General features: G+C 58.1%; 1 long non-coding RNA gene across 1 annotated transcript; it reads left to right on the forward strand.

Annotated features, from left to right (window-relative positions):
* Nucleotides 1-112: 112 nt before the first annotated feature.
* LOC125618976 lies at nucleotides 113-4,452 on the forward strand. Its single transcript, XR_007350390.1, has 2 exons — nucleotides 113-4,138; nucleotides 4,296-4,452. It is a non-coding gene; the product is annotated as an uncharacterized LOC125618976 (long non-coding RNA).
* Nucleotides 4,453-14,696: the final 10,244 nt, after the last annotated feature.

Raw genomic sequence — 14,696 nt, forward strand, 5'->3', positions numbered from 1 at the left:
CCCACGTGGAGGATGCAGCTGGCATGGAGGTGCGAGGCGGCTCCCCGACAGGCCACGCAGCAGCTGCGGGAAGGAGCAGGGAAGGNTCCCCCCCCCCCCCCCAAAGACTTCAGCCAAAGGTCCCGAGTTCAGGTCTAGTTATTCTGCCTTTTGTGTCCTTAGGGCAAAATCAAGGCTGGGCACAAAGACATCACCGTAAGAATTCTTGTTACCAAGAATGCTCTTCCTCATGGCCCCATATAGGAGCCAACTCAGTGCTCAACGACAGAGACCTAGAGAAATCGTAGTTCCTCCAGGATAGAGAACTGGGCAGCCATGTAAAATGACTCAGCAGAAGATCTTTTATTGGCATGGAATATTTGCCACTCCGTCCTGTGTGCGGGTAGACGATGAGCGCACGGTGGGGTTCTGCGTGTCTGTCCAGGCGAGCGCTGAAAGAAGACAGCACGGGACGGTAACCACAATGGTTTTGGGGAGTCCAGGCAGCTGGCCTCTGGCCTGGGGGTGTCAGCAAGACCCCTGGTGTCACCACGAGTGCAGGTATTGAACGCAGGAACCCTCCCCCCAGGGGCCCATCAGTGCCCGGTGGCTGGAGAAGAGAGCAGGGGTGGGCGTGAGATGACCTAAACAGGCCTGGCAGGAGGGCCAGGGGAATGGCCACCAAGAGCAAGGTGGAGAGACCACCGTGCCTCACTCCCTCCAAGGCTGGCATCCGGTATGGCAGGGCCACAGGTTAAGAAGCTGGAAGACCCCCCCCCACCAGCTGGTGAAGATCTGCTGCCCTGATGAACCCTCCTCCCTGAGGCCCCCAGACTCCCCACACGGCTGAGGGGCTCCCACCCTGCTCGGGAGTCGTCCCTAGGTGGCCCCAGCAGCCCTCCCCTGTGCCCTACAAGTGCCCCCCAGGACTCTGCGGCAAACCAGGCAGCTTGGCAGGGCCAGGGGCGTCCCCTACACTGAGAAGACCCTGGCTCAACCTCCCTGGACAGCCATCAGGTCTTGTCCATGGGGAGCATGGGGGGCTTGGGACAGAAACTTGTTCTCAAGTGGAGCAAAGCGCAGCAGGTGATTTTGCCACGGTCCTGGGTTTTTTTCCTGCTCATGTTGGCACAGGAGCTCAGCAGAGCGGGGACCTGGGGAGAGGCTCTTGTTAAGGCCCCTCTAGGACCGTCACCTGGATTACAGGAAGAGCCGCCAGCGCACAGCTCATGCAGGGCTGATGATTACAGAGCCCTCGCCGCACGCCATGTTCTCTCGGCCATCTGGGCCTCTCCGCAGCAGGACAAAGCTCAGAGGTTTCTCTGAGGCTCAGAGCTGGGACTTAGGGCCGCCGCAGAGGAGTGGCGGACGTCATTCGGTCCACAGTAGCACCGGAGTGGGGCCAGGAACACATTTGCCTCGCTGACACCTGCCAGCGTCTGTGGGTTGAGGCTGCTTCCTGGGGGTGCGCGGCCCCCGCCGCAGACCGTCTGGGCTGGGAGCCCCTGGGTAATGGGATATGCAGATGCGTGCGCCTTTGCCAGGCGGAATGGCGGGACTCTTCTCCAGGCGAGGCAATTTACAGCAAAATATGCTGTAAATATTTGTTCAGCCCAGGAAAATGACTTTAATTGCATAATTAAACTCGTTGTAGGTGCTGCTTCCGGACAAAACGATGGGGGAGAAGAACTGAGCCCACAGCTGTCCCTCCGAGCTTCCTGACTGGAGGGACAGGCTGCTCTTCACAGGCTGCGCTGGGGCCTGTCTTTCCACGGAGCAACAGCAACTTTGAGAACAGACAGGGAGGGCGAAGGAAAAAGCAAGGGGTGTTGAAGTGTGGAGGGAGCAGAAGAGGTCACCTACTCAGAGGACCAGTGGCGGGTGTGGGGGGCATCCAGACCCTCAGGCAGGATTTAGCACGGTTTCCAAATGTCCCATGCACATCCCACCTTCCACAGACAGGGGCCACTTGAGCAGGTGATGAACCCATGTGAGGGGGAGAGGAGGGGTAGGCTGAGAGACGCCTGTTTTTATCTATTTATTTAGACATTTGCTTTAAAAAAACCAACACCCAGCACCCCCACCAACATAGCCTCCCAAGTACAATCCTAAGTGAAGAAGCTGGCCACAGAGGACACAGGTGCCATGTGCCCTGTTCATGGGAAATGTCCCCAGCTGGGACCGAAGGCAGGTCAGAGATTGCCAGGGGCTGGGGAGAAACTGAGAGGGAGAAAGAGATGCTAACGGGGATAGGGTTTATTTGGGAGTGATGGGAATGCCCTAAAGTTAGATCATAGTAAAGTTTCCACAATCCTGTGAATTTATTAAAAGCCATTGAATTATGCATTTTAAATGGGTAAGTTTTATGGAATGTGAATTATTGCTCCATAAAATTGCTAAAAAAAAAAAAAAGAGGAAAAAAAATACAACAACAACAAAAGTTCACTTATCAGAAACCAGTGTCCTTCCAGGGCCGTGCTGAGGCCGGCACGTGCCATATGAAGGAGGGGGGGAGGAAGGAAGAAGCAAGCGCAGCAGAGAACCGAGGGGCAAGGACTTCCTCATTCAGGTCCACCGCCACTTTACTGCCAGGCCAGGGAGCCTCCTGGACCCCGAGCACTGCACACGTCACCTCATCGATGACCAGAGGGGAAACTGAGGCTGTAGGAGACGGAGGCTGCAAAAGCCACTTGACCAGCAGGTGGCAGAGCTGGGACCCTCAGGAGCCTCCATCTCCATCCTGATGGCATTGATCTTGAGCCGTGGCTGTGACCCCAGATGGGTGCTCGGCAGAGGGAAGAACTCTGGGGTCAGGAGATCAGGAAGCTTACCCAGCCCCGCCAGCCACCAGGAAGCCCACCTAGGTTGGCACGGGCATCAGAGGGGAGGGTCTGGCGCACATCACAGCAGTAGGAAAGGTCTAGGCACAGGGCAGGGTCCTGGACTCGGGGTCCATCAGTGGCACGAGGGTCCCATTTCCTCCTCCCCGTCCCTGGTAGCAGAGTCCAGTGATGGAAGAACTCACTGCAGCCTGAGACTCCTAAAGTGCTCTGGGTGCCTTGTCTGTCCCTGAGCCTCAGCTTCCCTGGCTGCACAAGTGCTCTGTCCTGCTTCTTGGAAGTCTTTCCTTCCAAGAAGGGGAGAGTCACTTGGCTTTTTGGTGGGGCTCTTAGGTCTAGGATTCGGGGGCGGGAGTATAGCTCAGTGGGGAGTGGTTACCTATTATGGGAGAAGCTCTGGGTTCCATCCTCAGCACTGTCAGAATAAAATAAAGAGGAAGAAGAGGAACTGGAGGTGAGTGAGCCCTCGTAAGAGACCAGGCAGAGCCTGACTTCATGGAGACGTGACAGCCAAGGCACTTTGCACCCTGAAATCCCATGGCACTTAGCACCCCTCCTAAAACCCCACCTCTGCCCCCACTCACCCCTTTTATGACACCATCTGCTCCCCAGGTACAGGCGAGATCTTTCAGTCCCAGGCCAAGGACATGGGGGGCAACACCCTCATGGGCACACTCTATGTGCCCCCGACCTTCCACCCTGGCCCACAGCCTGCAGAGGACACATGGGCCCCAGCCTGCTGCCCCTCTGTCTTCAGGGGCTTGAGTGACAGTTGACTCCCGCCACAGGACACGGGACTAGCTTTAAGAAAAGCCCTCAGCATCTCGTAGGGAGGCAGAAGGGGGCCTGTTCTGCCCCCTTCCCCATCAGGAAGACCTTGGCTGCCTGTTGCCAGGGCCCCCGTGTGCGGGGCAGCCTGCCTGGGCTGCAGGAAGGCGGCTCCCTGAACCCAGTGGCGTCCAGCCTGGGTTGCCGGAAGTCCCCTGCCAAGGCTGAAGTTCTGGGTCTAGTTGAGCGGGCCTGGGCCGCCCAGAACTGGCTGCAGGGCACTGGTCTGGTCTGGTTGGAGCCTCCCAGGCTGAGCACAGCCCCCAAGAGTTGGCACAAACCCCTGCCCCACGTCCCGCTGGTTAATAGAACACTGCCCTCAGAGGTGAACTCGGGGCCGGCCTGGGTGGGCGTGGAGGTCGCGGGTCCCTCTGAAGCGAGGCAAGGGCTTCATCACCATGAAGGACAGAGCCCAGGGAGCCAGGGGCCCCGGTGACTCATGCGGCAGCTGCTCCCCCGTTATGTAAAGCGGAACTCGGAGCCATTAGCCGGTAGGAGATGAGATGTACATTTTGGATTAACTCAGATCACCAGAATGCGTCTTCTCAGCCCAGGGAAATTAAACATGAAGTCGGGGGAGCTGAGACGGGGGGGCAGGGCTCAGCCAACCATGCCGGATCGGCTTTGCTTTTTTATTTTTTTCAACAGGCTGCAGGCTAAGGGGACGGGAGGACACTGCTGCCATGTCGGTCTGGGAGAGAGGAGATGGAGCCGAGATCCACTTTCTGTCTCTCTCCTTGGGCAGAAGCACAATCAATCTGGGTGGCAGAACTAAATTTTGATCTGTCCGATTTCTTCCATCACAGCTTCCCCTAATAATGGTTATTTATTGAGCACTTATTATGTGCCTGGCAGTCAGCTAAGCACTTTGTAGATAAGGAAGAGGTCCATTTGTCTTCTCCCCTCTGCATCCCCGTCTGCGTTGCTGCTGGGGAGGGAGTCCGGAGGGAGAAGCTGATAGGAGCCGCACAAAGGGAGCGCTGAGTCATGCTGGGAAGTCGCACTAGTCCTTCACATGGATACCAGGGAGGCTGGGGTCTCAAAGCCCCCCGGGGTGACGACCCAGCCTGACTCCTGGTATGTGACCAACGGTCTGTGCAAGTCACCCCCGGAACTGTAATAAGCACATGTCCTACTGGGAACCTCTTCCAAGTCAAAAGAGACGGTGAGGGTTGGACAGGGGCTCTGGGGCTCTAGAGGTCTTTGGAATCTGAGAATCAACTCAAACCCCAACCCTAACCTAATCCTGGAAATGGACAGGGTCCGATGTCCTCCTAACTTGGTGTAGAACAGAGCTGCAGTACCGCCTGGCCCACCCCGGCTCAGGCATCTGGCCACTGGGTCTTCCTGGCTTTGTGGACACAGACCCACAGGATCTGGGGTCCCACCCAAGTTCCCTGAGTCAGCTTGGGCAACTTCAGTCCGTCCCACCCTGCACCAAGGTGGGTCAGAAGGGTTGACTCTCCTGGGTTCCTGAGTGTCAATTCCAGCAGAAGAGACACATCCTCTGGGACCCCTCTAACAGCGGGGAACAGTCACTGCACCCCGTGGGGGTCCACTCTGGTAACAGCGGGGTCAACTTCCCTGTGGCTGGGGACGTGAGGACGTGCTTTGAGAATCGAAGTGTCTGCAGTGTCCCCAGCCGACCAGTGCCTCCCCATGATGGCCGGTCTCCAAGATCCATCCATCACTTTCCAATGAATAGTTATTGGATGTCGTCCTACTGCCTGGTACTTAGAGTCAGCCCAAGTGCTTAGATGAGCTGATCAGGACTGTCTTTCCTAATGAATTGGTCCCACAGGAGGCCCTGTCCTTTTCCCAGGGTCACTGAAAAACTTTGAGCCTCAAGATATCAGGAGCAATATTTCCTGTGGGCAAGAATCCACAGGTTCACTTTTCTGCCCCAGTCAGAATTGCCTGGAGGTCAGCCCCTGGTGCTGTCCCCCGAGTTTACAGTTCTGCCTGGGCAGCTGGAGAGATGGTGCTTTGGTACTACCCTTCATCTACCCACCCAGCCACCCACTCACCCACCCACTCATCCATCCATCCATCCATCCATCCATCCACCCACCCCCCTACTCACTTATCCAACTTGCCATCCACTCATCCATCCATCCATCCACCCACCCACCCACTCATCCATCCATACATTCACCTACTCACCACCCACTCATCCATCCATCCACCCATCCATCCACCCACTCACCTACCCATCTACTCATCCATCCATCTATCTACCCACCCACCCACCCACGCACCTACTCATCCATCTATCCAGCCAGCCACCCACTCATCCATCCATCCTTTTAGCCACAGACCCAACACGTCACCCTTCTATTTAAGTATCCATTTTTCATCTTCCCATCACCTAAGCCTCTAGGTGCCCTCCATCCACCTTTCCACTGGTCCACTCACCCGCGGCCTCCACTCAGTCCTCATCTGGTCTTCGCCTGTCCATCAAGCGTACACCCTGCCTCCAGTCTCGGACAGCCCCCCATCTTGTCACTGAGAAGCAGCCTACTTTCCCCATGTTCCTTCAGTTCACAAAATAACTGTTAAATCAGAGCATGCCAACTGGGTGCCTTGTGAGACTCAGGAAAGGTCCTCAAAGGAAGCATTTGAGTAGTGTCCGGAGGATTCCATAAGGAATCTGCAAAGTCATGATCCAAAGGAAAAACATAGGAATTCCAGGTGGATTCTGTGGTGTGAGTGGGGCTCAGGGTGGGTCAGGGTGGAGCGTGGCTGAGAGGATGGGGGTTACTAAAGGGAGAGACCAACACAGATGGTTGGGCGTCGGGAGAGCAGGTATGTGCTTTGGCTGGACTAACGGATACAGGAGACCAGAAAGGTAGTGTGGCCCGCCCCAAGGGGTAGACTACGGACAAGCAGGCCATACCTCGGAGCTGGACCTTTTGTGAGGCAGGAGGTGGAGAAGCTGGGTAACACTGGGGTGTCTGGGAGTGAGCCCTCATGGAGAGCAGCCCGAGATTGCGTCCTCTGCTCTGGGGGTGGTGGTCAGGGCTGTTCTCAAGCTGGGGCAGTGGGGCTGCCGTTGCCACTGGGTCTAGGCTCAGACCACCTGGCTGTCCCAGGTCTCCTCTCGGGCTCACATCTGAAACTCCAGCCACAGTGAACTTGAATGACCTCAGCTTGGAAGACAGGCTTTTGTCGGAGGTTGACTAACTGCCTTGGCCATTTCATAATGGCCATTTTGGAACAAAGGGGCAGAGAAAACCAAACAACTTCCCACGTCTCTCTGGCAGGGGAGAAATCAAGGTCTTTGATGGTCTCAGACGTAAGTGCTTGCCTGCTGTTAGGCTAAAATTTCCGGCATCTGAAAAGTTCCAAGTTAATTTTCAGGGGGGAAATTAGATGAAAAGTAGCTTTGAAAACACCGAGAACCTTGTGTCTGAAAACTCGGTTGCCAGGGAGACTCTCCAGCACTTCCTTGCCACCACATTATAAATTAAGCCCCTAACTGAAGGGTAATTAAGGTAATTGTCAGCACTGCCGCAGGGAGGTGGCGCATCGGGGAGGGCCCCAGCCTGGGGGCACAGGCCCCTCTAGTCCCAGGAGGCTGGGCCCTTCCTGGGGAGGGCGAACCACAGCCCCTGAGGCCTCTTCCGGAAGGGCCAAAGCCCTGCCTCGAGGAGGTCCTAAGTGTCAGGCTGTAGCCCCGTGGGTTTGGAGCAGGGTCAAAGCGGAGCCTGGGCTGATGGGCAGACTGTGTGGGCACAGTGGTGGCCCCCTGAGGTGGGCTCACCCGGGGCATCAGGCAGGAGATGGAGCAACCGTGATCTGCCACCTCCGGGAGGGAGGCAATTTAGCATGTAGCTCATGGTCCCAGCCGTTCAGCGACCCATCTGCCCATTCATCTCTCCCTCCATCTGTTCATTCATCTAGCTGTCCGTCGGAGCATCTGGCCATCCGTCATCCAGGCGCGCACGAAGCCAGCACCTACTCACTTACTTATGCATTCACCCATCCATCTACCTGTCGGCACAGCTCCACCTGCCACACCCCACCCACGCGTGTGCAAACACACACACACACAGCGGGAAGATGGGCATGTGGATGGAGGAGGGGAGGGGCAGGGGGTGTTTGGATGCTTGGAAGGAAGGATGGATGGAGGGATGATGGAGGATGCATGATGGAGGATGGATGGATGATGGAGGATGGATGGATGGATGGATGGATGGATGGAGGGAGGGAGGGAGGATGGATAGAGGATAAGTGTGGATCGTGGGTGAGCACACCGCCTCCATCTTTCCATCTGGGCACCCATTCACCTACACGTCCATCCATCCAACATCCCTCCATCTATCTATCTGCCCTCTCTCCGTCTAATCGGTGACAGTGGTGACCCCGTATTGAACCGACAGTAGCCATACTTCCTGCAAGCTTGCTGGGAGCCTTGTCAGGGCTGCTCCCAAGGCCGTCCCTTGTGTGGCCACCACCCCTAGCCCGCAGAGGAGGTGGAAGGGAGGCCTTGTTGCTCGCAAGGGCAAGAGCTTGGATTTTAACCCTGTCTGCAGAGAGGGGGCAGTGGGTCTTGTCACCGTCAACCTCTCCTTGTTGGCCCTGAGAGTCAGACTCCAGGATCCTGGGGCTCTCAGTTGCCCGACTTGAACTTCTGCCCCAGGGCACCCGCCCAGCCCCACCTGCATGTCCTCGCCCCTTCCCTTCCCACAGGGTAAACAGTGCCAGCGTGGTCGGAGTCCGTGCCAGGGTGAAAGTCCATGGATCAGGAGCCTCCGGCTGTTGTTCCCAGAAGCAGAGGCCTTGCTGCCCGTGAGCTTTGGCCTCTTTCCTCTGACCCGTTTTAGGGAAGTGCTCATTCCTGATTGTCAACTTTCACCTACTTCCAAGGCCCCTCTCCTCCCAGAGCTGGGCTGGAGGCTTGGGCCCCTCGATGCCCTGGCTCTGGCCTACTGCAGGCTGAGTCTGTGTCCCAGGAGGAGGGGGCTGCTCTCAAGTGCTTGTGGAGGCCCAGGGGCCCGGCCTGGAGGCCATAGGCACCAGTCCAGTCAGCATCTCAGTGGGGGACAGGGTGCACTGTTCTCCTTTTGCAGAGGAGGAAACCAAGGTTCATGATGGCGAAGGACCCTCACAAGGTCACACAGTTACTTGCAAGGAGCAGAGTGTCAACTTGAACCCCAATATATCAGCATGCAATGGCTGAAGACAGACTACAGTGGCATATGGGGTGAGTGTGTGTGGCATGGTCCTCAGCTGCTGCTGAGCTGTGTGACCTTGAGGGAGTCACTCAACCTCTCTGTGCCTCAGCTTCCTCTTCTGTGAAAGGGGATAAAAAAGAGATCCAAAGGGAGGGCTCAAAGAAGGGGTACACACCAAGTGCCCTGAATGCCCTCAGCACACAGCAAGCGCTCAACAGGTGTTGGCTCTGTGGCAGCTGCTCCTTTGTGCCCCAGAGTTCTCGCAGAAAGTTTGCTGGACACGGAGCCCTGTGGCTGAGAGCTGGCTCCCTGCTGCAGCCCCACCGCAGAGGCTGGAGAGCCGGGCGATGAGGATCGATCTGCTGTCACTCAGATCCGGGAAGGGCACCCCGAAGGCTGGCAGCTTCTTGGTCATTGCGGCAAATGTGGTCCCGGGAGGCAGTCGCCTTGCAGAGGGACTGCTGGGAGCCGGGACCTGGGGAGGGGGCTCCCCTCAGCATGTCCCAACTGCCCCAGCCCAGGGGACAGGGGTTATGAGGTCTTTGTGACCCAAAGGGACGAAGGAGCAGTGCCCAGTGGCCCCTGAGGGACGGGCTGTCTGTACCATGATCCCACTCTGCTGCCCGGCGCCCCACGGATGCTTGGTGACAGGGCTGGGAGCTGGCCCTCCTGAGAGCTCCCATGTGTTGGAGGAGGGGGCACATAGCAGACCACTCTCAGGGTCCCCAGTCGACTGTCCCAGGCCACCGGGCCCCAGTGTCCTGCTGGCAGAGCACAGGGAAACTGAGGCCCTGTTTCCACAGATGCAGCTCCTGTCCTGGTACTGGCCCAGGACTGGCCCGCCCCTCTCCTCCTGCCTGGGGTGGGGGGGGCACAGGATGCTCAACCCAGAGCTTTCTCTAGGGCCAGCTCCTTGGCCGGGCTGGGGGTCTCCCGATTGCTGGACGCCCCCCGGGCCTCGTGCAGCAGCTTGCTGTCCGGGGTGTCTGTCCAGGAGTTGGTCAGACAAACGCTGTAGGGATGCCCCCGGCCCCAGCCCATCGCGACTGCCCTTCCCCTGTGCAGGACCCACGCTCCATGGGGCTCCCCAGGGATGGGGTCTCTCCCGCAAGCCCTCGGGGAGGCTGGCCTCGTCCCCAGGCTGCTGGGGAGAATCTGAGGGGCACTTGCTGGAGCAGCACCCCTCCCTCCCAGCCCCTCGGAGCCCAGCGACGCCGGCAGCAGCGAGAGCGAGCCTGCTGCCGAGACCCCCCAAGCCCACGGCGGGGGGCAGTGCACCCCACCCTCCTGGGTGGGGAAACTGAGGCTGGGAGAGGCAGACCTAAGCCCCCCTGAGTTTCTCTGGCTCACTGCAGACTGTCTGAAGGAGTCATCCAAGGTCGCCGAGCCGCGGCGGCGGCGGCAAGACGACAGCAATGTTCTGACTGCTGGTCAGGTCCTCCTCCAGCCCGGCGCGCCGCGGGGGAGGGAGGCGAGGCGAGGGGCCGCCGGGGCCTCTTTAATTCATGAGTTCCTGGCAGAAGCACAATCTCGGGGGAAGATTGATGACCGGCTGCAGGTATGGGTGGGCGGATTCATAACGCTGTGGGCAGCGGCTGTAAATCAGATGAATATTCAAGATTCCGCCCCAAGCGATCCCAGTCGGTGATCAGGATGGATATGCGGGGAGCGGTGGCCTCAGAAGCCCTCCCAGCTCGGAGGCACCCCCCCCNCTGGAGGGGACTGGCCTTGCCCTCACCCCCTGAGCTGACCTGGACAGCTGCCCATCTTTGGGGCTGAGTTCAGGAGCTGAGTTCCTGGGAGCTGCTGCCTGAACGGGGCTGAAACTTGTTCTGGAGCACAAGGACTGAGACTCAGCTATGCTCCTAAAAACCTCCCATGGCTGCCACTCCACTGGGGGTACAAGCCACAGTCCTCCTCTGGCCACGGGGCCCTGTGGGATCTGACCCTGGCTGCCTCTCTGCCCTCATCTGGAGCCAACGTCCCACCTGCTAATCGACCATATTCTGGCCCACTGGTGTGGAGTCTGGTTGTACCCCAGGACCCTTGCACTGGCTGTTGCCCCCACCTGGACCCCATCCTCCAGCCCTTCTGTTGGTAGATGGTGTCCAGGTGGGAGGAGCTCTGATTCCTTCCATAGTGACAAGCTTGCTCTGGGTTAGGGGCTGGGAGCAGTCACTCAGGGACCATCACACACTCCACCTTACACTCCAGGAAACTGAGGCTCAGCAAGGCCACCAGCTACCCAGGGTGCACCATGGTTGGGGCAGAGAGCAGACCTGCCTAAGCCTGGAGGCTTCTGAGTCATGTCCTCCTTGGGGTGAACGGCATCTCGCCTCCTAAGGGAGCTTCTGGTTTGGGCAGAGGCAAGTCTATGCGCAGTGTCCCCGCCTCCCGAGCCACCCTCCAGTGGGGCAAAGGCAAGCCCCGGCCTCTCCTCTGCTGGAGGCCTCCCCATTTCCCAGCTCAGAGGCCAGCCTCTTTCCAGCCCTGGGCTGGCCGCTGGGCAAACCTCCCCAGAGTCAGGGGCTTTTGCAGTCTCTTGAGACCACCTGTTCCCCACCCCGTCCCCACATGTCGGGAGCCCCCTCTGCCTCCGGGTGCAGGCCAGACCCCAGGCCCCTCAGGAGCCCAGAGGACAAAGCCCTGGTGAGACCCAGAGCACACACCCCTAGGAGCTGTGCGCGGCACGGGGCTCCGTCCTGGGGGCTGTTGTTTGAAGACCCAGCTCCCAGCCCAGGCAGCCTGCCCTGTCCCCCAGAGCTGAGCCCTACAGCACCAATCCTTGAAGAAAGAGAACAGCCCCGGGGGTCCTGGGGGTCCTGCCAGCAGCCCCGATTTCGCTTATCAATATGGGTGCCATCAACAACCCCCCGAGTCCCCCACCCCCAAAGCAGTCACCCCAGATGTCCCCCCTGTGGAGGTAAAAGTTTCTCATCCCAGACTCTAAAGTCTGAGAAAGCACCTTAGCTACACAAGCACGTCTCCCGGGCAGACGCGTGCGTCATGGAAAACTTGGGAGCTGGTGATTGGGCGTTCTCTGCTGCAGAGTCAAGTCCCCGAACGCTTGAAAAACAACATAATGTATTCCTGTCTGCAGCTCTGAGCAAAAGCTCGTTTCGTGTCTTGTGTTTCCATTTCCTGAGGATTAATAAGTGTGGAGGGGGACTTGGGCTTCGTGCCGAATATTTATTTAGTCAATATACACATCAATTTAGCAAATTAGAGATTGCAAGCCATTTCTAAGCAATGCTGTAAAAATAATAGCTGTACTTTAAACTTGTAATGGATTTTTGTGTGGGGGGTGGCTACTACGTGCCTGGCACTTTATAAGCACAAAGAAGTTTAGTTTTTCTGAAACTTCACTGAATGTGTGACTCATCGTGGATGTCTGTCAAAAACCAGACGTCTCGATCCTCCGCATGGGCTGCTGGCCTGGCCTGGGGATTCTGAGCTACGCCGAGAGATGAGGAGTGGGCTTTGGGGTTGGTGGTCCTGCCTTTGCCCCCCCGCACCGTTGACCTTGGGGATGGGTGCTTCTCTGCTGTGGTTGCCGTGCTGGGCACCGCAGGATGCTGAGCAGCATCTCTGGTCTCTACCCACAGATGCCAGCAGCAGCCCCCTCCCCAGCTGTCCCAACCACAGACGGTTCCAGAACCTTGACACACTTGGGGGTCTCCTCCACTTGAGACCTACTGGGGTCGGGCAGGGTCCTCAGGCTCTCCGGACCTTATTCCTCCACGGAGACCCCATTCTGTGAGCAGGACTTCCACCCCACAACCTGGGGGGGGCAGCTGCTGTCCACACGTCGTGGGTGGGAAACTGGGGCTCAGAGAGGTACAGTGACTTGCCCAGAGGTGGGCTGCCGGTGTGTGGCCTTGGCACTGACCTGGGCTCCTCCCGCCTCGAGCCCCCATGCAAATGTGCCCTCCTCAGAGGGCTCCAGTCTCCTGGGCTGGGGTAGCCTTTCGTCCCCCTGGTCTCTGCTCTCCTCCTCACTCTCCTGCGGTCCCCACAGGCCTGGGTGGGTGCGGCAGGGTTCCTGTCTGTCCCCGCCCCTGGAATGAGGGCCCGCGGGGCGGGGCCTTCCCAAGCTTGCTGCCTGCTGTTTGCAAGGCCCGGGCACACAGCAGATGAAATCAGGGAAAAACAGCCTAGCTCACGGGCAGCACTGCCAGCTGCCCCACGCCACCCATCCTCCCTCCCTACGTTCTTTAGTAAAGAGCTCTTCCATTTTTAGCTCCTGAGCACACGGATGTGGGAGCTAGGGCTGGCCAGTGAGACGTAGCTCAGCTAGTGGAAGTCTATGTGATGCCTTCTAGGAAGTGTCCTTATAGGGAGAAAAAAAAAAAAAATCCCAATGACTGGGAAGAGGACTTGATGGCTGGAGCACAAGCAGCCAACCTGGTCTATGAGGTAGGAGCTCTGTGCTCAGCATGGAGAGGCAGCCAAGACAGAAAGAATCTGATCTTTGGTGAATTCTAGAAGGTACCTAACTCACCCTGAGCTTCCTTCCTCTGGACTTTCATCACTTATAAGTGAGATAATCTACTGTTTCACTGAAGTTACTTACTCCTCCCCTGGGTCTCTGTTCGATGCTTCACACTGAACTCTCTCTAGTCAGTGTTCTAGGCTGCTGGGCATGCCCAGGATGAAGAAGGAGCTATTCTCAGAACGGTGACTTCCCTAGGTCTTTTTGGTTAGAAGGAGCTCCCACCTCCACTGTCAAGGTCAATCGCCTAAATCCTAGGGTTACTCATGGTCCCACATGTAGTGCTGAGGTTCAGAGGATGGTCACAGGGGCAAGGAGCAGGCTGGAATTCAAGTTCATGAATCAGCATCACCTAGGTGGCAGAGCACCTCTCTGACTCTCAGCCATGTGCTTCCATTCACCTGTCCATCTGTCCATCTCTCCACCCATCCAGCCAGCCAGTGCCCACTCTGTTCTTAAGGCTGGGTTCAGGGTATAAACCCAACTGTGTTTGGAGTCTTGGGGCAAAACAGACCACGAACCAGCAAAGAGGGAAGCAGACACACTAGGCGGAGGGGACCTGGGGAATGAGATGGAGGGACAGAGGGCGGGTGGGGGACGGGGATCCAGGCTGAGGGTGTGGCCATGCAGAGCTGCTGGCAGTAAGGGACCAGGGAGGGCGGACCAGCCTGGGAGGAGACCTGCTGGGCCAGGCCGAGCCGTGTGCTGGGGGCCCAGCCTGCACTGCCTCGGTGGCCAGTACTCCCCCCCACCCCCTGCATCCTGGGGCCAGTAGCACAGGCCGGGGGCTCCCTGGGCTGAGGGCTTTCTGGAGCTGTTCTCCTGGTACAAGGACGGGCTGTTCCCACTGCCCACACCAGGAGCAGCGTCCAGCCAATGACAGCCAAGGACAGCAGATCAGTCTGGAGGAGCCTTGAGCTTGAGGTTATTGATGGCGCGTCTCATGCTGTTCCAGAGAGTCCAAGCAGGAGAAGCGCCACGGCTGGCTCCAGCCCGCCCCTCCCCCTCGCTCCCCCCCCCTTCCCCCCCCCCCCCCCCCCCGCCTCTCTGGGATCATGCATTTCCTTGTCCCCTGGTCTGTCTGGGACTTTCCAGCCAGAATCACAGAACAGAACACTCGCAGTGACCCTAGGAAGGAGGGACCCCCTTGCTCCCAATTTACACAGAAGAAAACCAGCTGCGGGGCTGGGGCTCCTGGTAGAGCTCGCCCAGGATGGGTGAGGCCCTGGGTTCGATCCTCAGCACCTCATAAAACCAAATAAAGTGAAGGTATCGTGTCCAACTACAGCTAGAAAAAGAAAAAGAAAACCCGATGGGTCCAGAGAGGCCCAGCCCCGGCTCAGGACCGGCCTGAGCTGCCCACAGCCCCTGGCCCACGTC

This window comes from Marmota marmota, unplaced genomic scaffold, assembly GCF_001458135.2.
Source record: "Marmota marmota marmota unplaced genomic scaffold, marMar, whole genome shotgun sequence".
Classification (NCBI taxonomy): domain Eukaryota; kingdom Metazoa; phylum Chordata; class Mammalia; order Rodentia; family Sciuridae; genus Marmota; species Marmota marmota.